Source organism: Rissa tridactyla, chromosome 4 (genome assembly GCF_028500815.1).
Source record: "Rissa tridactyla isolate bRisTri1 chromosome 4, bRisTri1.patW.cur.20221130, whole genome shotgun sequence".
NCBI lineage: Eukaryota > Metazoa > Chordata > Aves > Charadriiformes > Laridae > Rissa > Rissa tridactyla.
In genome coordinates this window covers 15410701-15431830 of record NC_071469.1, presented here as the reverse complement: position 1 = coordinate 15431830, position 21130 = coordinate 15410701, and the positions used below count along the sequence as shown (strand labels likewise).

Here is a 21130-nt window from a genome sequence, read left to right as displayed (position 1 = left end):
AATGAGTCATGAGGATAGATGATCCAAACTCAAGTAAAAGTATGTCATCTATTAGTATTAAGTATCTTTTCAAGAATGCATGATTTCTTTCAAGTTGTGGCGTTTTCATATGTGATTGCATTTTAATCTTTTGTCAGCCACTGCATGCCATATACTTTCAGCTGACCCTTTCCTGAAACCATTTATTTGCTTTGATCTCTGAGACACTGAAATTATCTGGTTTCTTAAAATTATATGGGTCACAATTTGAAAAAGTAAAATTTACAATTTATGGGACCAATCTTGCAGTTCTTGCTTAGATAATACACTGTTATGCCCCAAATGCAGCAAATCGTTATATTAAAGATGCTAGTTGGACTTCCTGTCATGCTGAGATACCCCCACCGGACCAGGTTTTCAAATGGCCCTAGTGTTAAACAGCTCGTATTCAGTCACACGCAAAAAAATCTTTCATTTATTAAAACTCTCAGTTCTGAGAATAGTGGGAACACTTCAGAGAAATTGTTTACATCTTTTGAATACTTGAAAGAGAGTTGAACTTTCTGGAAAATCTAACTACTTGATTCTTGGTGTAAATGCATGAGAAAAATGGAAGCTCAGCAGCCGTCACATAGTTCTATTCTAGTATCGTATTTGGTGTGATATACGGTATGTATGTGTATGTTTCGACAGTTGTATATCGAATATTTGATATTTCATTGCCTTAGTGTCTAGTATTCTTTTCAAACACAGAAAATACAAAATCAAAGAAAACACTGATCTGTTTGTTCCAAGGGAGTGCATCACTTACTAGCTGTAGAGAACATCTACGGCTTCATAAAATAAGCTGTAACTTCAAACACAGTAGCTCGCATATTGTACTATAATATACTGTGGGAAGGTTTCTTAGCCAGGAGAAAGGATAGATGGCTGTTGTGGGCCAAGAAATATCATTTGATAGGTCTTGTGCAGAAACCATTATGGAAGTCTTTTTAAACTAAAAGTAATCTCATAGATTTTAGTAGAAAATAAATCAGTTTGCATGCTATTGAAAATTAATGTTTCTAAAATAAATCTTTTTTCAACCAACAAACATTTGGCTTCAACCAAAAGACAATCAGAGAATGTTCTTTATGCCATTAGTGAAGCAGAGCATATGTTTTTGTTTTATCGGCTGCTGACATTGACCATACTGATTTACTGGTTTGAAACTGGTAGTTGGGCCACTAGGATTCATTTAATTTGTATTAAGAATTAAGTTTAAATTTTCTGCTGCACTTTTAAATTTTAAAAAGTTTTCTCTGTCTGGTTTTTGGTTGGGTTTTTTGGTTTGTTTTTTTTTTTTTTTTTTTTTCATATTACAGAGAGTAAGGAATATTTGTAATACAGGGTGCTTTTTGGTTTGTGGTTTTTTTTTTTTTTTTTTTACAAAGCCAGGCAATCTCCTGTGCTCCGAGGCATGGAAAGGATGAGAGTGGTAGTAGCTGTTCTTTTGCAGGACTGTCAGTTGGCGGGCAAGTAGGGAAGAAAAAAAGACGTTAAACCCAAGTCTGCTGAACGCCCACTCTTACAATGACTCTGAAATCAGAACCATTTTCGTTTTGAAGTGAGTAGCCCCCGGAGCTTGGTGAACTTTGCAGACTTTGCTGCTGATTATCTTCGCTTACTGAGGACAGGACTCATGGGCTCAAGAGATCCCTGCTTGACTGGGGCTTCTAATGTGTGGAGTGGCCACTGACATTTTGGACAACTCCTTAGTAGCTGTTGTTGTCTCCCGAACTTCCAAGATAGGAGGTACAGCATAGGCTTTGTGATTTGTGGCAGAAGGCCCTGCGAAAGGACTGTTTGAGGTATGACGAGAAAGGGTTAAGGTCCCCAAAAGAGGAAGCTGACTGCTCCCAGGGAGGCTCTGAATTCTAAAAACTTATTTGCAGCTGGTGGCTCCTGCGTTGCTTTGTCTGAAAGGTATTGTATAACAGCCTTTTTTTCCTGATGGAAGTGATATTTAGCTTGTAGTGTCTTGACTCTGTAGTTGTGTATACTGTGAACATACTTTCCAGTGACCCAAATGATCAGTTGTGGTTACTGACTTCGGATGCCTAACTTGAAACATACTGGGACTGATTTTTCAGATATATTCAGCACTTATGAATTCAACTTCCAAAACTACTGGGCCCACCAACTTTGAAAATGAGATGTAATTTGATTCAAGCAGTGTGCCTAAAACTTCTGGCCATTTTTTAATACTGCAAGTGTGTATGTATCGGTATCTAGCTATAAGCACACAGATGCATAAGTAAGTTTCATAAGCATTCAATGTACATAAAATACATGGGTTCTATGTATTATTCCAATTCATCTGGGCAGTTAAACCCAGCTGTCGTCAAACGACACTTTTCCTCTTTCAAATGACAGTTATGAAATAGCAGACTAGTCGTTCTTTCAAAGACCCAGACCTCAGTTATTGAGGTGCCCAGAAACAGCTGTTGATTTTGCTGTGCCTCTATTATGCCAGGCTGAAGGTGCCGTTGATAAAGCCTTCTGAACAACCTTCCATTTTAACAGGGATCAAATTCTCTTTATTAGCATGAATAAAGAGAAATACTTATCATTTGAGCTGGATAAAAGCTTCTCCAATTCTTAAAAAATGTTTCTGGAATCACAGTGGTCAATAAACTCTTCCTTTCTTTTCTGCTATTTGGAGGTGCTATCTTGTCTGCTAACAGCAAATCTGATAAATCAGAATCTATATGTATTTCAGTGAAAGTTACACTTTATTCTGCTTATATTTAGTCAGGCAGGTGGTTGGGGTTTTTTCTTTTATTTGGTTTTGTCTTCAATCTACCTTAAGAATGGAACAGTTAGAGCTTTTTTACCATTTTTTCATAGAGATAATGCCGAGAGTTTCATTAACAGAAAAGCCTACATCTCAGCGGAATAAAGACACCCGAACTATTGTTTAGCTATCTAACTCCCAATTACCTAAATGGCAATTAGGCACTTAAATCATATTTGGATATCTGAATAACTTCAGGGATTTGAGCTAATAGATCTTTATGTCTGACACATTTCTTACGTGGAAAGGAAAATTAGGGAGGAGAGTATAAAAGCAATAGCACAATGTCTGATGAATTGATTCCTAGGTGATTTGCCCGGCTGACTCTGCGCAGCATCTGTAAGCATCTCAATGAAATGTTTAGGAAATTAGCTTCTGGGTCCTACTTACCAAATTTCGAAATTTCAGAGACCCACCTGACACATTTGATTTTTCTGAAGGGTAGATTAAAAGGAGAGCAAACTCTTTTGTGAAGGCCAGATTCTCATTTGGTGTGAATCAGAAAAGATTTAAAATACAGTTTCTTTTTGCTCCTTGTTTCACTGTATGACTCAAAACAACATGATTTTTTGCATGACATCTGTGGGCAAATCTGACCTCTGCTGAATAAACCCCATTGATGTTTGTATCAATAACTATTTGGAGAAATGACCAGGTCTAGATTTACTTGGTGGCAGTTTTTTTCATCTGTAGATTGCACAAAAGCTAAGAAGGGACTCTGTGGGCAAGATCTCTTTGCCACTTTTGGGTGATTATAATAACTAAAATTAAATTCTGAGCCCTATTTGGAGTAATTAATTATTACATTTTCCAGGCATGAGTATTTGGGGCAGCTCTTTTCTGTCACATGTAATCATTTAATACTCATTATGAAATTATGGTCAGGATGAGCTTAATAACTTTGCATTGTTGCGTTTTCAATTTGGTTATCTCTATTACATGATGTTATTTTTCAAGTCCATTTTTTAAAAATTGTGGTTTGCCAAATTTTCCTGTTTATGAACTATTCAGAGATAATTGAAATTGCCTGTTTCTCACATGTATCCTATTCATGCCATCTGCTACCTGAAATTTAGTTTGGATACTTGCCATGCAGTTGTAAAGTGTTTTCAGTTTTATTTATTTCTTGTTGACCATATGTTGTACTTATATTTGTGAGTATTTAGTATCACATGTATGTATATATAAAGGGAAATAATTTATCTTGATTTACTCAGTTTACAGCAGGTATTATTACCTCATGATGTCTCAAGTCCAAAAGTATTTCATTCAGATTTAGTGAAATTTGGTCTTTATTTATGACAGAATTTAAGAGTTTCGGAATATGGCGTGGTCCTGAAAAAATGAACGTTGTCAAGTAAACTTCAAAAATATGTAAAAGTTGAGATAGTGTAATTGGAAAAAAGAGACTATGGTGCTTAAAGCTGTTTTGCAAAAGAATTAAATTCTTCAGTAGTTGTGTGAGATGAAAAGATCTTAATTCTATCTGAGAAACTGAGTCACAGAAGGATTGAGGGATCGATATTCCCTCTGCCCCGATGCTTTGAAAAGCAGCATGTTTTGCAGGAGTGTGATGATAAACTCTGGTATTCCTGTATTCCAGCTTCATCCTAGTAGGGTGGACCAGCTAGACGAGTCTGTGTGACTGTCCAGTAGTAAGCAGAGCATTTCCTGCAGCTTCTTTATGCTTGCATGGTAGTTTTTCAGTGCTCGGAGACTTTTTTTCAAGGTAGTCTGAGAATTGTTAGATTTTTCTTAATACTAGTTTGAGCAACAGCGCTGTGTGAATATAGGTGTGCAGCACAGCCGAGAGTTGATTTGTTACGATATTTATGTTCTTTTGTGCAGTGAGATGGTATAATTTACTCCTGGCTGTATCACTCAGGAGTAATGCTTTCTCTATTTGCTCCTGGAAATAAATTTAGTAGCAGGTCAGCCATCATATATCTTTCAAATTGTTTCAGAAATGTTAGTTTGTATATATAATATGCATTCTGCCTGTATCAAGGGCTGATAAAAATGCCCAATAGCCATGTGGAGTGCACAAAGCCTTTACCAGCCCAATCGTTATTGTTGCGCGTTAATGCTGTCTGCTCCTGCTCTTTTAAAGTTCCTGGGGGCAATTATTGGAAGGGGGGGTCAGAGAGAAGTCGTGGCTTCCACCTCTGTATCTAAGCACGTATAAAGATCTGGCTGGGTAGAGGGAAGCATTAGGCTCCATTCACAGCCTCACCTGCTGAAGCAAAGCTGCTCTGAAGGTCTTTTTGGGTTCTTGTTGGCTGCATTGCTGCCTCGAAGGACAATGGCATGTGTTTCACTCAATGTTTCTGAAGACTGAACTGTGATACTTTTCCAGAGAGAGAATGCAAAAGAGTTAGTGGAAGTAAGGAGGTAAAGCTTACTACTCTACTTCATTCTCCAAAGTATACGTGGCTCTTATATGCATATACTCTGCAAATAAGCTTCTGAAGCCCTGTGCAAAGCAGTATGTAACTCCTTGAAAGCTGTTTAATTCTCTGTGGAAGTCCTTAACATCATTTCTGAGAAGAGAACCTTGCCTGCTTTGGACTCACTGGCCCAACCCCTCAGGTACACTAAAGCCAGGCTGGCCTCGGGGAGCTACCGGTGGAGCCCGTCTGAGCAGAATGCGTCTTTCAAGAGGTACAGGAGAAAAGAGAAAAGAATGGTTTGGGTTGGAAGGGACCTTAAAGATCATCTAGTTCCAACCCCCCTGCCATGGGCAGGGACACCTCCCACTAGTCCAGGCTGCTCAAAGCCTCGTCCAGCCTGGCCAGCCTGGCCTTGAGCACTTGAATATATGTTAACGTAAAGACTAGATGATTCTAAGTAAAGGAGAAAGGAAACAGAAGTAGTCAAAAAATAGAACAGAAACGTTAAGGAAGAAGGAGAAATTTTTCTTAATTGAGTCTAGAGTGCAAGAAGTGAGTGTTTGCAGAAAGGATACAACGATTTAACCCTGCAGCCTGTTGCATCATTGGAGACCACTTAGTTGTGTGCACAGAACCCAGCTTTCCTTTTTCATGCATGAGGAACCCAGTTCTCTAAAACCTACACTTTACATGTGAGGATAAGAATTGTTTCATATTTGCTCTCTGGCATTTAGCCTGTGGTCACCTGACAAGTGTGGCATTTTTAGGGTAAGTGCTATTATTTTTCCAGGCTCAGGGTTTAGAGTCGTCATGCGATTTCGAAACTGTGGACTGGATGAATGGGCTCGTCCCTTTTGTAGGGGATTACAATAACACACGGAAGCTTGTGAGTGCTTCTGACAGATGTGCTGGCGGCCTGCCACTGCATGAAGGGTGCGGCTCTGACTGACAACTTGCAATTATATGATGATGAATGGTTCTGATGTGTGTTCAAGAGAAAACCACTTTCTAGAAAGTGAAAGTTGTGCATACGGTTCCTATAAAGTAAGTCTTAAGAAAGGCCCTAACTTCTATTTTTTGTTGGGATAACCAATTTGGTTTCCCTTTTCTGTCAAACTTTTTCTGGTTTTGATAAGTAGGGGCCAAACCGAAGTTTATATGGGGAAAATTACCTTTGGCCCATTTTGGCTTAAGAAATGCTTTATCTGCATTTTTAGTCAAACTGACATCATCACTGTAGAGATATACATATGCATACACACAGAGAAATACTTAAATATATACACATGACTGTGCAGTAGCCAACAAGTTCATCAAAGAAAATCCATTGAGTAAAAAACCACTTTTCTGTCAGGGGTATAATTCACCCATCAGTAGTCCTGCGTAGCTCATGTTAGTGTTAATGGGAGTTTCAGCCACACACCAAAGACAGAATGTACCCACAGATGACTTATAAATGATCTCTCTCTTTGCTAGATTTAATCCAGATTTTTACAATATGGTACTGTTGGAGTCACAGCCTCTGAGCAACAAGATGTAGAGAAGGTCCAGTAGAGGAAGGCACCTGGCACCTTGGTCTTATCACATTGTTACAGAATACGGTTGATGTTGGCTGCCTCGGTATTGTTTTCCAACATGTGGACTGCATCTAATAGCTGATATGAATTGTCTAATTTTGGGGAGCTGTTATGGATAACTGCCTGTTAGAGCTCTGATACTGTGAATTGAAACCAGAACACCTGCAAAACAAGAGAAATTGGGTTTAAGATTAGGATGAACCATCTAAGCAATGAACGGGAGGCTGTAAAAGTAGTGTTAAAAAAAAAACCCTAAATTTGTTTGATTTGAACGAAGATAATAACATGTGTATTTGACCATATAGACAACATATCTTTTTGTATGCAAAATCAGTGGTTTACAAGTTGGGTTCTTTGTTGTTTTCTGTTTGGCAAAACTTTACTGACTCTTTCTGTGGAAGACTGGTCCTTGTTGTCTCTGGTATAAAGGGATAGAAGCTTCTTCACAGGAAAAAAGTGTTTTTGCTTAAAAGTGCATCCTTGAGTATAGGTGGACGCATGCTCATAGTATGCAAATTTTAATCTAGCCTTTGCAAAAGTTACCGTTGTTAGAGAGGAATTGTTACGCAGCCTGATCCAACGTGGTCAGTCCTGCATGACTTGGCAGTAAACACTTATAGTGGTTTTTCCTGTACATTTGTTGGCAATATTTGTTCTTATTCTCTGATCAGCTATTTAATACAGTATTGGATTCTACTTTTAGGGCCTGTATCTCTGTCATTATCCATCTTTAGAAATTATTTCACCAGTGCAGAAAGAGCAAACAAACCTGCAATCAAAATGGATGGGCAGATTTTTTACTTATTTTATAAATAATTGTGAAAAGTAATGGACTGTGGTGATTTGAACTCTTTAACCTATGTTCTCGGACGAATTGTCTGTAGTCTTAGCTGTTGAGTAGGTCCAGTTAATAGTTTTCCAAAGAATGGAGATGTTACTGTCTTTGTATGAAAGTTCACATTTGCACCACTGTTTATAAGATAATAAACTCATTAGGGAGTTACATTTTGCTGAAGAAATAGTTTATTTCCTGTCAGCTAAAAAGCTTTTGGACAATTCCTGAAAATATCTGGATATTGGGTAGTTCACTGAAAGGAATTGTTGTTCCTAAATGCAAGGTTTTGTCACAATTCTTCCTACTTGCCTAAAATTGGAAACTTCTGAACTTGAGAAACTCGAGCAATCTTGTCGTAGGATTAAAAAAAAAAATTCCATGTGACTTCAGCATTCATGGAATATACCAGCAGCTCTGGGACCTGTGGTGACCACTTTGCCTTGGGAAAAGCTATGTCTCTGCATACTGCCTTCCTCCCTTTGTGCAGGCAAAGGTGCGGTGTTCATGGACCACTGGCTTAGGCTGAGCACTAGCAGTTGCTCCAGTTGAGATGGTAAGTTATATGATATGTATAGCTTTGAAAGGAAAAAGGAACAAAAATAAAGTAATTTTTTCCACGGAGCTTAGGCCAGTGAGTTCTGAAGGGTCTCTGAGTTTGCTAAAAGTAGTTAAGATGATTCCTTTTAATATTTTCCAGGGAACTCTGTCAGGAAGTACATTAGGTACTGTACATATAGCAGTAGTAAAAGCAAACAACAGTCCTTGTCCCAGAGAGCTCTCAGTCAAATCTTATGATGAGAGAGAACAGGTGAAAATATGACTGGTGGGGAAAAGTGGGCACCACTGACAATGATGTTAGCGTATTTGATATAAGGAGCAGCAGTCGCAGTGTACCACCTGCCCAGCCATAGATAAGGTGGTGTAAATTATACCTTGCCCATAAATAAGTGTTTAAAAAAAGCTTAAGGAACCAGAGACGTGTAACTTGCGATGTTTGAGACTGTCTTCCTAGGGCTCATGATTATATTAATAGTGTGAGTGCAAATGCAGGGTTAGGGTTTAGGCAGGTTTGCAACCCTGAGATGAGAGAAGTGATTGGTTGACAAATAAGATTGTATGGTTGTCTAAATACAGTGAGTTTTGTGGGTAACATCAAGATAAAAACCCCAGTAAGATAATTCTGGTGTGGAGTAAGGACAGTGAAAACACACCCAAAAGGTAAGAGATTAATCTCAACTTTAATGTATGTAAACACAAATTAGATGGACCAAACCGTGAGCACATGGAGAACCTGGCAGCAGCGCAAACTTCTGCCTTTGGCTTGATGGCAGCAAGCTTTTGCATTGCACGTTCAAATCATTGTGACCACACTACCTTTTTCTGTATGAAGGCCATACATACAACCTTGTATATAAAGGATCTAGCCTTAGCAGTGGCCTTGCTAAAGACACTCTAAAAGACAGGAAGTATAACCTACAATTAAGAACTATATGGATCCTGTTGTGAATTTTTTTAATCCTAGAGTACAAGTAAAAGTTACTCATGCACTGAAGTTGGTAATATATTTCAAAGAGTAAGGCAATATCATAATTTTCCAATATACTATGTCATTTAGCATTTGAACAAAGATATTTCCTACCTGTCCTGTTCTTTGGAATGGATAAGATCATAAATCAGAACTTATAATTGAGTAATCTTTTGTGTAGGGGTTGTTCTGATAGCATAAAATTTTCTATGGGCCCTAAATATGAGAAAAATCTTTCTAACTGAGTCTTTGTTAGATTCTTTTGCATTTGTGTAAGGAGTATATCATAAAACAGCATTAATCTACAATTTCAAAGGAGCTGTATAGAATTTCGTGCATGCTTAAATTTTCTGGAGAGTTACGCAGCTAAAATTCAGCTCATTAATTTAAACTGTTACAACTATAGAGTTTGGATTTAATCAACAAAAGCAAGAAGACTAAATGTTTAAGACAGAAATTGTGTAAATTATCTTTGTTACCTGCAAAATAACTTTTAGTGAAGGATGTGGCATAATTCTCTAGAGCTCCATTGGCTGTTCCTTGCTTTTAGTGAGGAGGATTCTGGAAAAGAAAGGACGTTTATTAGCAGAATAAGACATTGAAACAGGTAGCGTGAGCTTACTGTGGTTTCCCTTCTCTGTAGCAATGAAGATTAAATTGTACTGAATACGTATTTACCTCTTTGGGTGGCAGATTTTGGGATGAGAACTCCCCAAGCATTATGAAATCTCCTCTCCGATGTTTCCAAATGACCCCCATTTTCTTGGCTCTGATATTTATTGTATTCCTATGATACATGTTTGGGGCAGATTTATACGGTGAACGATTTGTGCACCGGCTCTGGAGACAAAAATTATTTTGTGCCAAGGGACATGCGATGAGTTAATGGGTGAAGTAGCACATCACACTGTGACTTCACTTACTCCAAGCAACCAGGGGAACCTCTACAGGTCTGTCAGCCTGTACATGGGGGATGTTGAGACTTGCTCTGTGAGGAGAGCAAAAAGGGGACTGTCTGTTTTGCCGCACTAGGACAGGGTGCAACATGCACTCTTTTGTTATCGTTAGTGCTTTTGGTTGGTGAAGTCCAGTGCAGAGAAACAAAAGTCCATTTCCTGTTCCCCCTGTCTTTAGTTTGGCATGATCAATACCCTTCAAATCGCCATTGTTTCCAAATCTGGCTACTAAATCTGATTTATGATGAGGGTGGTGAGGCACTGGAACAGGTTGCCCAGAGAGGTGGTGGAGGCCCCATCCCTGGAGACATTCAAGGCCAGGCTTGATGAGGCTCTAAGCAACCTGATCTAGTTAAAGACGTCCCTGCTCACTGCAGGGGGGCTGGACTAGATGACCTTTAAAGGTCCCTTCCAACCCAACACAGTCTATGATTCTATTATAAAAGTCTGAGCTGCGTATAAGCACAGGTTTAAAACTGTTTTAATTTTTCAGAATGTCTGCATAACTGGTGAAAGAATTCTTCAGTTACCCAACAGAACTTAAAACATTTTAAAATTAAAACAATTTTTGCTTCCATATAGATGAGTATAATTTTTCTTACATGATTAAACAATACTTTTCCTCAAAAAGAATTCTGATTCTTCCAGTTCACTAACTGGATGATCCTCCATGAATGTGAAACTATCCAGTAGCTTGTTTTATCCTTACTGGTCAGTCTGAAGCGTTAGTGTCTATTAATTACTCATTATTTAAGCTGTGCTCTGAAGACACAGATATCACACAATTGGCTGGGGTTTTTCAGCATATGCTATAAATGCTCTATAAAAAAGTTATATTCTCAAAGTCTTTGTAAAGACAAAAAAAGGGTAGTCAGTATACCGACTACGCAGGTGTGGGACTAAGAGTGTGACTTAAAAAACATCATTGATTTATTGGTTGTTCAGCTTGAGGTGTTTAGGTCCTGATTCTTTTCCAGAGGACCTTACTTTGTGCAGCCGTTTATATATAGCTATATATATTATAGCCTCGGTCTTAAAATTGACTTTACATTGACACAGCTGCAGCTATGAATGTTCAGCAATTCCGCAAATAAAACCCCAAGTTTTAAAAATTGAGCTCCCAGAAAATGACACTGCGACCCATCATTTCTCCTTTTGCTGTTCCCTCCCTCATTCATTTAATTTCTTTGAACTTTTGCAATGAAACGTGGCCGATGATCATATGAACAACAGCAGCTCCAGTTCATGCTTTTGTCTGGGGTTGTCCCATGTGCTGAATGTAGCAACAATGCTGTACAAAAATTGTGTCCATTTTAATCATACGGGGATTTTTTTTTTGTTTGTTTGGTTTGGTTTGGTTTTTTAAATTTAAAGAGTGTATCATAATATTTATTCAGACAAGGGCTGAATTAGGATTTTCTGGACAACTTTAATTCCAGCATTTCCATATCTTTCCACTACTTGACTTTACAAAAGTAATGATGTTATTTTACAGGGGGAAAAAAATTGATGGCTAATTTTCAGCTTTATGTATCTAGGGAAATGAAAATGTTAAGATACTGCTCTTGAAGATATTACTGTATTCTTTTTTTAAATCTTTCACAGATTTGTAACAAACCAGCTATTATTCCTGAAATATATATCCATGGCAAGTAGATTGGTGCTTGTGAGATTTGTAAACTTTTTAAAGCTCTGTTTGTTGGAATTAGCTCAGGAAAGTCTCGCTCATTCTATATTTCTATGTATATATAATATGATAGTTTGTTTAAGTAAAAATTTTATTAGTCTAAAGGGAGCTATACAACTGATTTTGTCAGTGTATTTTAGTGTCCTGGAAAAGACGGCATCATGTGCCATAGAGACCTTCAGAAATGGTAAACAGAGAGGAGATTCTAGCTATTGTTTTCATTCCTTTGCATCCTTGTTTGAAGTCATTTCAAATCAAGAGCATATTATTTTGCTTTCTTTGTATTATACTTTTACACACAAAAACGCTTAAGGATTTCTCATGAAAAATTCTTTTTGTTATACAATTGTTTTAATTTCGGAATATTTTATGTAAGAGCTGAGTTAAGATTTTTATACACAATATTAAGAAGCCTTCAAATCATTAAACAGATGTTTATTACTGCATTATTAGGGTAATGAGTAGAACATGATTTGGGGGAACAAAATAGAGGTCTTTTGAATCATCCATGTTTTGTTCATAAATCATCTGGTGTCACAAATTTTCCGAGGAACATTAATCAGTTTAATAGAAACTGATTTTTTTCTTGCTTTTCAGGAAGTCCCCTCACTCCCACTCCTCCTACTCCCCGTAACTAACCTAGTGTGAAGGGGGTTACACACAGTTGTATCTTTGTATTCCCTTTTGCTTAAGATGTTTTTACTCCTCAAAACTTTGACCGATATTTTCTTATAATTTTATGGAATTTCTACTTTGTGAAAAGATACAATGCTTAATTGGCATTGCACTTGATAGGGTAAGACGCAATAACATAAATACCTATTTGTGCTACCTGATAATTTCTTGAGTTGAGATGGGATCCTCCGCTTGCTTCAGTTTGGTATAAGAATCTGGGAGAATTGTGCAACGTTAAGAGAAAAGAAAATCTGCCCCCATGCCTTCAGTAAGATGAGGCCAGTGGCTGGGTTTTGTATGTAGCTGAACACAGGTTGACATGCAATCTACAACTTCTTGAGCTACTAGGGAAATTCATTTGTAAAAGAAAGACGCTGCGTGTCCAGAGGCCATATGATACATAATTTGTTCCAGAGCAGTTTAGCAAAGAGAAAGTTAAAGATCAAATTCTCAACAGTTTGTTTGAATAATAACAAGAAGAATGTCACTTCAACTTGGAGGTGTTTGAGAAGAGTGGATACCAAAGATGAAAGTGAATTATTTAGAGTTACAAAAGGACGATAACAAGGAACAGAGGTATGAGATTAAGAGAAAGAATGATCAGGCCAAATTAAAATCTATTTAAGACTAAGTAGGCTTTGATGGAGCTATGCTGATGAGTTCTAGCTACGATATTGGCTCAGTCTGTTCTTCTTTTCCACTCTGAGGAAAAAAGTTTGATCTTCTAGACTTGGTCAATACAGGAAGTTGTGCAGATATAGAGGCAGAGAAAAATAATGAAGATTTTGAGATCTGCTTCCACTAGCACAACTCCTGCCTTTTGCAAAATAACATATATTGCAAATCCTATTGATTTTGCTGCTTTGCTAATACATACATAGTAAGAGACAGGAAATCAAGTCTGTCATTCTCCCTTATTTTTTTACCAGTTTATGTAATCTTTTGGCCAGGGATTGCAAGCAAATTGTGCTCCCCTTTTCCTGACTACCCCTGATTGCTGTTGTGTAAAGCCTGAGACTCTCTCTTGACAATATTATATGTTCCCTTGGGAAGTAAATAGAGGTGCACATACTTAGGGAATAGGTGATTACATATAATATGCAGTATACTATCATTGTAATGCAAATAAGGCAATGATGTGTACTTCAATGAATACAGCCAATCTAACAGTAAAATATAGCTTATAATGGAAGGGAAACTTTAAGTGGAGAAATGAAATGTACATGTTATTTTGACAGACTTAAAAGATATTTCTCTTCTGCTAATATGCCAAAACATTGCATCCAAGCGATTACACTGACATTTGAGAAAGCTCCTTTTGACATACATAGTGTATCGTCTAGTGCAGTGTTCATGAAATTAACATTTTCTTGAAGTAATCATATACAATTAAGTGACCAAATAGTTCTGAGGCAATACAACTGTATTTCACAGGAACTAAATATATTTCTTCACACTGATCCTGCATGTTTTAGTTGAGCAGTCATTAGCATGTTTATAATGGTTCTAATTTAGCACAACATTTTCTGAATTTTATCCTTGAGTCATTTACAAATTGTTCATATTGAGTAAACAAAGGAAACAGATTGCATTTTATACTTAGTAATTTATCTGAAAGAAGAGGGGAGGGTTAATTGTCTGAAAGTTTTGCTCTGTTTGGGGAAGTGATTCTAGTCTTGCATTGCTTGGCACACAATGCCTTTTTCCCTCTGTTCTGGGGAAAAAAAAAAAAAAGAAAAAGAATGGAGGAGTGAGTAAAATGAAAAATTAGGAGCAGGACAAGATTTGCCACTCCCAAAGGGGAGTGTGGAGCAGAATGGGAGCTGGCACGAGATTATCTAAAACAGTTGGTGCATTCCTTAATGATCAAGTGCTTGAGAAGTCCAGCTCTCTCTCACAGAGCATCTGTGTTGATGTTTATATCCGTGCCCTGCTGTATGGGAAAAGCATGCTTTCTCTTGTTGCTCTTCTAAAAATAGTGTGGCATATAGCATTGTATGAGTTATTTTAAGAGAACAAAAACATTTGCAAGGTTAAAGGTTCTGCTTTTTAATAAATAAATAAAAATAAAGGTCAGAACTGTGTCTTGGGTTATTCTTTCCATGAAATTCAAACTCCTTTTTATCTAGAGTTTTGCACTGAGCAGAATGCATTCTGCTCAGTGCAAATGCTCTTTGCACTAGAGAATTCCTGTTGAAACAAGCCATTTTAGGCGGAATTGGTACAAGCTTCAGACTCTATACAGTTTTTCCCAGTAGCCACATCATAGAAAGCAGGTCTGGAAATCACCCCCAGTTAAATTCCAGTGTTTCTGTTTAGAATATCTGTTGTTTCATGCAAGATCTAGACCATTCAAGTAGTGCAAATGAATTCAGAGGAAAACCAGAACATTTTAATGCCTAATTATTTTTAGTGAGCTTAGAGAGTTTTAATTAAAAGTTAAGAGAGCTCTCCAAGCTCTTACAGTTCTAATTTTATCATATTGTGGAAATCTTGTCACTGTGAAAAAATGTACAGCAGTTGGCAGATTTACTTGGTTCCCTGTCCTAAACAAAACTGTAATGTTAGGTAGTCAGATCTCAGTCACATTTCCAGTATTGCTCTTGCAAGAAAACATCCACTGTGAGCTGACTGCTTTTTGCATTTTTGCGTATAATTGCATTTAGGAAGGCTTCTTTGCCCTCTTTTTGTTTTTCTGTTTTCCTTTTCTGGTTTTACAGTACTGCTGACAGGTTGCACTGAGAATCAGAACCAAGTTTTAATTCATGATCAGAAATGTGCTAGGTGATCAACAAAACCCCTGTGAGATACACGGGCTGTGCCAGAAACATCACAGCATCAATAGCCAAGCCAGACAAGGAGGTGGATAGAAACGAGTCAAGATGAGAGGAGAGAGTAAGCGACTGGCTGGGATTACTTGGCTTCTTAATGGCAGGAGCAAGATATAGAATTTAGAAGTGATTTTTTTTTTTGGGGGGGGGGGTAATTTGCAGTAAAGGTAGCAAAAAAAGGAATTAGCAGGTTTTCCTGTTCTAAATGTCATGTTGCTCATTTTTGTGTTGTGATTGTATTTTTGATTTTCAAAAACCTGGCTTTTGAAAGCTTATTAAATCAAGAAAATCTTGAAAAGTTGGACAAAGAAATCAGTTCGCTGGCTAACATGTCTGAAATGCCTTATATTTTAATTTTCTGTTAGACCACAACAATTAATTACTGTACAAGAACATTATGGAAATTGAGAAGGATGAGATGAGATTCCCCTGACCTGCCTCTCCACTGACAGCAAGATTTAAGCCAAGCTGCTTATGAGCACGAGACAGTGGCAGTACATTGCAACTACGGATGTTAAGCCTTCAGGCTGATTTTTGATTAGTTTTGTATTGTTGCTGTCTCCTTTTCTTTTATTTAAAGTTTATTGAAACAGGAAAGGATAATTTGTGTTTGAAAGAAGAAAAAAAGTAACTATGGCAACAAAGAATCCATTTTAGTAACATTACACAAACTTTACATCCTTGGATTGAAAGAGAATAGATAGTACGATCAGGCAGTTAAGTTTCTGATAGTCATGGTTAAATTATAGTTTTATTTCTCAAATCATGAATGTAAATGTAAAGTACTTAATTTAATTTTGAATTGTTAGATTATAAAATCGTGTGCTTTCAAAGGGAATTAAATTAACCTTTTGCCTTTCCCTTTGGTACCGAAATTTTAGAGTTTGTATATAATTTTAAAATACATAATCTAAAGCATTAAAATCAGGAAATATTTTTATGATATAGATCTGTGCTAGGTGGTTCTTTACCTCAAATCTGATGGGCATCTGATGGGTAACAAACACTGACTAGGGTAGATCTGAATTATGCTTGACTTTTATTCAGGAATGTTGTAGAGTACTGATCTGATTTAGATTTTTCTACTCTGAACAGGATTTAGTATTCTGTAAAGAACACTGAATCAAACCTTCCTCTTTCAAATGCATGATGGGTTGCGGTGTTGTTATTATTTGGATGTCAGGTTCTTAGCTTTACCCACTTGAAAAAAGCACGTTTTCATTTGAGGCATGGGCTGGTACAATAGGGAGCAGGGCAACCAAATGGTAGCCACTGTAATGTTTATTGGCAGCTTATTTGTTTTTTTTGGGGGAAAAAAGCAGCTCTTCTCCTGTAGTAGGAATCCAGTGCGGTAGGCCTCGTAAGCACACAAATGTCTGTCCCAAGGAGTTCATAATCTCATTTAACATTCTTTCAAACACAAAAAACCACACACAACACTTTTTTTCTCTAACAAATATTTCACAGGTGCTGACAGGGTAATTCCCCCTCTGCTGTTTTTCTCATGATACAAACTTGAATGAGGCATTTGAACTCATTTGACAAAGGCTGATCCAAAGGACACCTTTTTTCCTGTGGAGTTGAAGGCAAATAAGTGTAATGAGAGTAGCGTAGAGAATATAGAACATTAGAGATGGAGGAACTTTGCATGTGCCGCTAATTCTGTAGTATTGTTCTTCTAAAATGCAAAAAAGAAGTTTATCTTCCTCCCACTGAGGATCTGATCATGTTTTAGAATGGGTTCTCTTGGAGTATGCCTGATTTCTTTTCTAATTCCTCTACCTTGTCTTTCCCAGCGCCTCTTTCCTTGAGATGCTGATGAACAGTTCAGATGCATGTAGAAATATGTCACCTATAGCTTGATTGAATTATATTTCTGTATTGTTTATGAACTTGCTATGCATTTGCAATCATTATTAATAAATCAATGTGCTTTTGTCTTCTGTCACAAACTAATGTATGTATTCAAAAAGAATTGTATGCAAAACAAGTCATGTTTTAGAACTCATATCATTAATAATTATCAGTTTGCAGTATTGTTACAACATGTTTTGAGGGAAGCTTATTATAAAAGAAATAACAAGGCACAGCACAGTGGCAAGAATAAGACAGTTCAGTTGATCACTGGTATAGGTGTTATAAATATGCCAGTCTGTACTACAGTGTTTTATTAAGTCTCAAAAAGTCAAAGCTGATTTGAAATAATAATGTCTGACAGTCAGCGCTTTGAAGTTTTGCTACTGCACTCTCACATTTAGGCTTTCTTTTATGTATGACTTTACCATAAAAAACAAAAACACACACATGGCATGAACGCTTTTTTTTTTTTCAATATCTGTATTTCAAAGAAAGTAATAAAAGGCTACTTCAGTGAATTAAAAGGGAAAAAAAAAAAAAGGAACCCCCCAAAATCAATGAGGATAGGTGCAGGCCACTGTAAGGTCATACAGTATTCATGTAAGCTGTAGCTGGGGTTGGTAACTTGTTGAAGACTGTAGAAGTGAAATTAAAAAAAAAAAAAGAAAAGAAAAAAAGGGAAGGATAAGGAAGAGACAAGAGGCAAACACTATCCTTGATAGGAACAAGATGACTTTCATTCAGTCAGAAGAACTTGAGAGCTTGGCTGTGATAGCTAACACACTCGTTCTTCATCACCGGTCGTGCAACAAAGAGCTGGATTCCTTCCATTCCATGACTGATTGATTACCCAATGGACAAATGTTAATTCTTTTCATTGATGCTTTGTCATTGTGGAGAGATCCTTTTCATCTAACACCTAGGCGCTTTTTTCTTGGCTTTTTTTTTTTTTTCTGCTTATTTATCCTTTAACATCCTCTTCTCATTCACCTTTGCAAAACTGTCATGTCTAACAAGATTCTCACAGTACTTTAAACTCCTTTAGTCTACAATTAAAATTGCTAACAAAGTATGTAATAAACCGTGATATTAAATAATACTCAATGATTTCATTTAGTCATCTCAGTCTAATTATACTTAACCTGTTTGCTGTCCTTGAAAGAAAATTTTTCCTAGTTCACAAGAGAGGAATATAAAGGATGAGAAGCTGTGTGGTGTTAATATAATAAATTGCTCCAGTGCAACTCCACGAGTTTGATCTTACACGTGTCAGTACAAAATACGCTACTCTGCGGCATAAGCCCAACTGCGGTTTATAAAGTCAGTGAGAAGAGCTAAAAATGTATAAATGCTAATTTCTTTCTTTGCTTCTTTTATAATTGTCTTTAACGAGAATACCCCTCAATTTTGAAAATGTCGGGATGCACAAGGTTTTGGAATAGTTCTGAAGCAGAGCCTCAGTGCAGGGAGAGTGATGCAGCGCAGATGTGAATTCGGGCTTCTTCAACGTTCAGTGCTGGATTCCGAGTCGATGTTTTGTGTCTATAATGAATCAAATCAGAAAATGAATCAATATGGATGAAGACGTTTTACTGATGTCAGAAGATATCTTTGTAGATTTTATATGTATGTAAAAATTAATTTTCAGTATAGAAAGAAGAAAAAATCCTTTTCTGATTCACAAACCTTTTCAAAATGTGTGTTTGTGAACAGAGAATACAGAACTTGAAGGAAAACATGCCTTTCAAGTATAAGCCTTTATATATAGTTTCATGTATAATGTGGAGGACCTCCAGAGAGCTTTAACACATATCATTATTTTAAATTCTAAAAATTATACAGATTAAACGTGCTAATAGAAAATATACAGGAATTTCAAAAGAGTTATTTCTCTAATATTATAAAAAAGCTTATTAAAAGGCTTATTGCGTGTGTTTTGTAATCTTCTCAATAACAAAATACAGTAGCTATAAATTGTGTGGGCAGACCTATAATGTAGAGTTTGAATGAGATAGGGGTGTTTAAAGAAACATTTCTTAAGGAATTTTTCAGTCATTTATAGAGATAAAAATTGTAACTGGCAATGTGATTATGTTAAAAAGAAGGCAGAGAGATAGACCATTTTCCCATTCCAGTTCTTTCTCAGTCTGTCTTTAGAAATATGGTTTTTGCCCTTATATTACATAAGAACACTACAGATAAACATGGGTGTTCTTAAGAACAGTAAGAGAAGAAATAAAGCAAGTGCTTTTGAGGAAAGTATTTCATCAACTTCTGGGATATTCTAATTGTTTGTTTCTTTTGAATTTAAATGCTTTTCCTTCATTGTATGAATTGAGGAAAATATCTTAGTTGAAAGCAGTAGAACATCAAACATCAAAGTAAAACTCTAAAGCTCTTTTTTTTTAAGGGATGAGGGGGTCTGAAATTTTGGCAGGGGAGAAACACAGAAGCATCTTTTTAAACTAATGATGATATCACAAAAAAGGACAAATTATAATGTTCTATTGGTAATTGATGGTTATTTCTTGATTCTTCTATTATCAGGCCAGAACTCATAAAAGTAATAAGTGCCTGTTATTGTTAAAAGTAAATTGTTATTATATAACAAGTATTTTAACACTGCCTATTGCAACTTACAGCTCCTTAATTTTGTCTCTTTCATAGAAAGATATAATTAGTAAATAAATTAGCTTTTCTACTGAAATATTACTTCAAAAACATTTACGAGCTGTGTTGTCTTTCCACGGAGGCTTGCACGGTGAAACTATGTTGCAATTAAAACCTGATCTTTGATCTTTTGGTAGTTACAGTTTGGTTTGCTTTCAACTGGTTTTCATTTTTTCTTTTTCCTTTCCTTTTTTTTTTCTTTGTTTGTTTCTTTGTTGTTGTTTTGTTTTTGTTTTTGTTTTTTTTTTCAAATGAGTGATGCTAATGTGAGTTTTTAGGCTGCAACTACTTGCACCCTAAAATGCGATTGGCCTTATGACCTTTTTCTTCCTTAAACTTCTCCCTAAATCTTTAACTCCTCCTTTTGTGACCTCTTCGAATGCTTTTCCTCCCTCTGAGTATTTTTAGAATCCTCTGACGTGGAACAAACTGTTACCGGTTGCATTGATGCTATCTGTGTTGCAATTCTTAATCTGGGCTTTTTGCTTTTGTTTTCACTTGTGTGGGTGCTTCTGATGGTACTGCTGACATGAGAATCTGAGCAAGGATTTGGCCTTAATCTGCCAGTAATTTAGCAGAAGATATGTTAGGCTGAACTCTGCCTTCTTGTACACCTCGGTGTTAATTCTTAAGTGACTGGAGTGGGATCAGTGCAAATGTTGTCAAAATTCGGAACACTAGTTATTCAGAAAGCATTGTGTAAATTGATCTCCTAACACAAACGGCAGCTTGCTGTCACAGTTTCTAACACGCTGAGGTTAATCCCAGTGTACGCACTAAGAAACAATGTGCTCAGCACCACCCAGAGTGATACGTGGTCTTATAATGAAGCCTCTTTACAAAGATTAATTTTAGGAATAAATTGCATTTAAATAATGTATTTGGTAACTTGCTAAACTGGGCCTAAGGGTTTGCAAGGAGTTTCGCATAGACGTTGTTTATGAGTCTGTCTACCAATGAAAGTAAATGCACAATGTTTAATGGAAATTCTATTATTACAAACTGGGAAGGGAAAATAAGTGTTCAATTGTGCGTAAAGTTTTCTTGATAATTGTTTATAAATCTGAATCGCGATTCTTAAAGTCATAAAACTCTGGATCACACCATCTACGATAAGAATTCCCATGTTAAAAATCACCTTTTGCAAGTTATCCGGAAGGTTATGTATAATTTAGACTTCAGAGCCAATTAGTTTAATTTAGGAACTGAAAAATCCTTTAGATTTTATTGAAGTCGGTTATGCTCAATATAAAATTTTCCAGTGGAACTGGGGACTGATCATATGAAACTTACTAAGGCCGATCTTTTACTT

The 21130-nt window shown here is 36.7% G+C and overlaps 1 protein-coding gene across 11 annotated transcripts in view; it reads left to right on the top strand.

The window, feature by feature from the left end:
* Positions 1-21130, top strand: part of SOX6 (SRY-box transcription factor 6) — a 378055-nt gene that overhangs the window by 178420 nt on the left and 178505 nt on the right. The gene's annotated exons all lie outside the window — the stretch shown is intronic.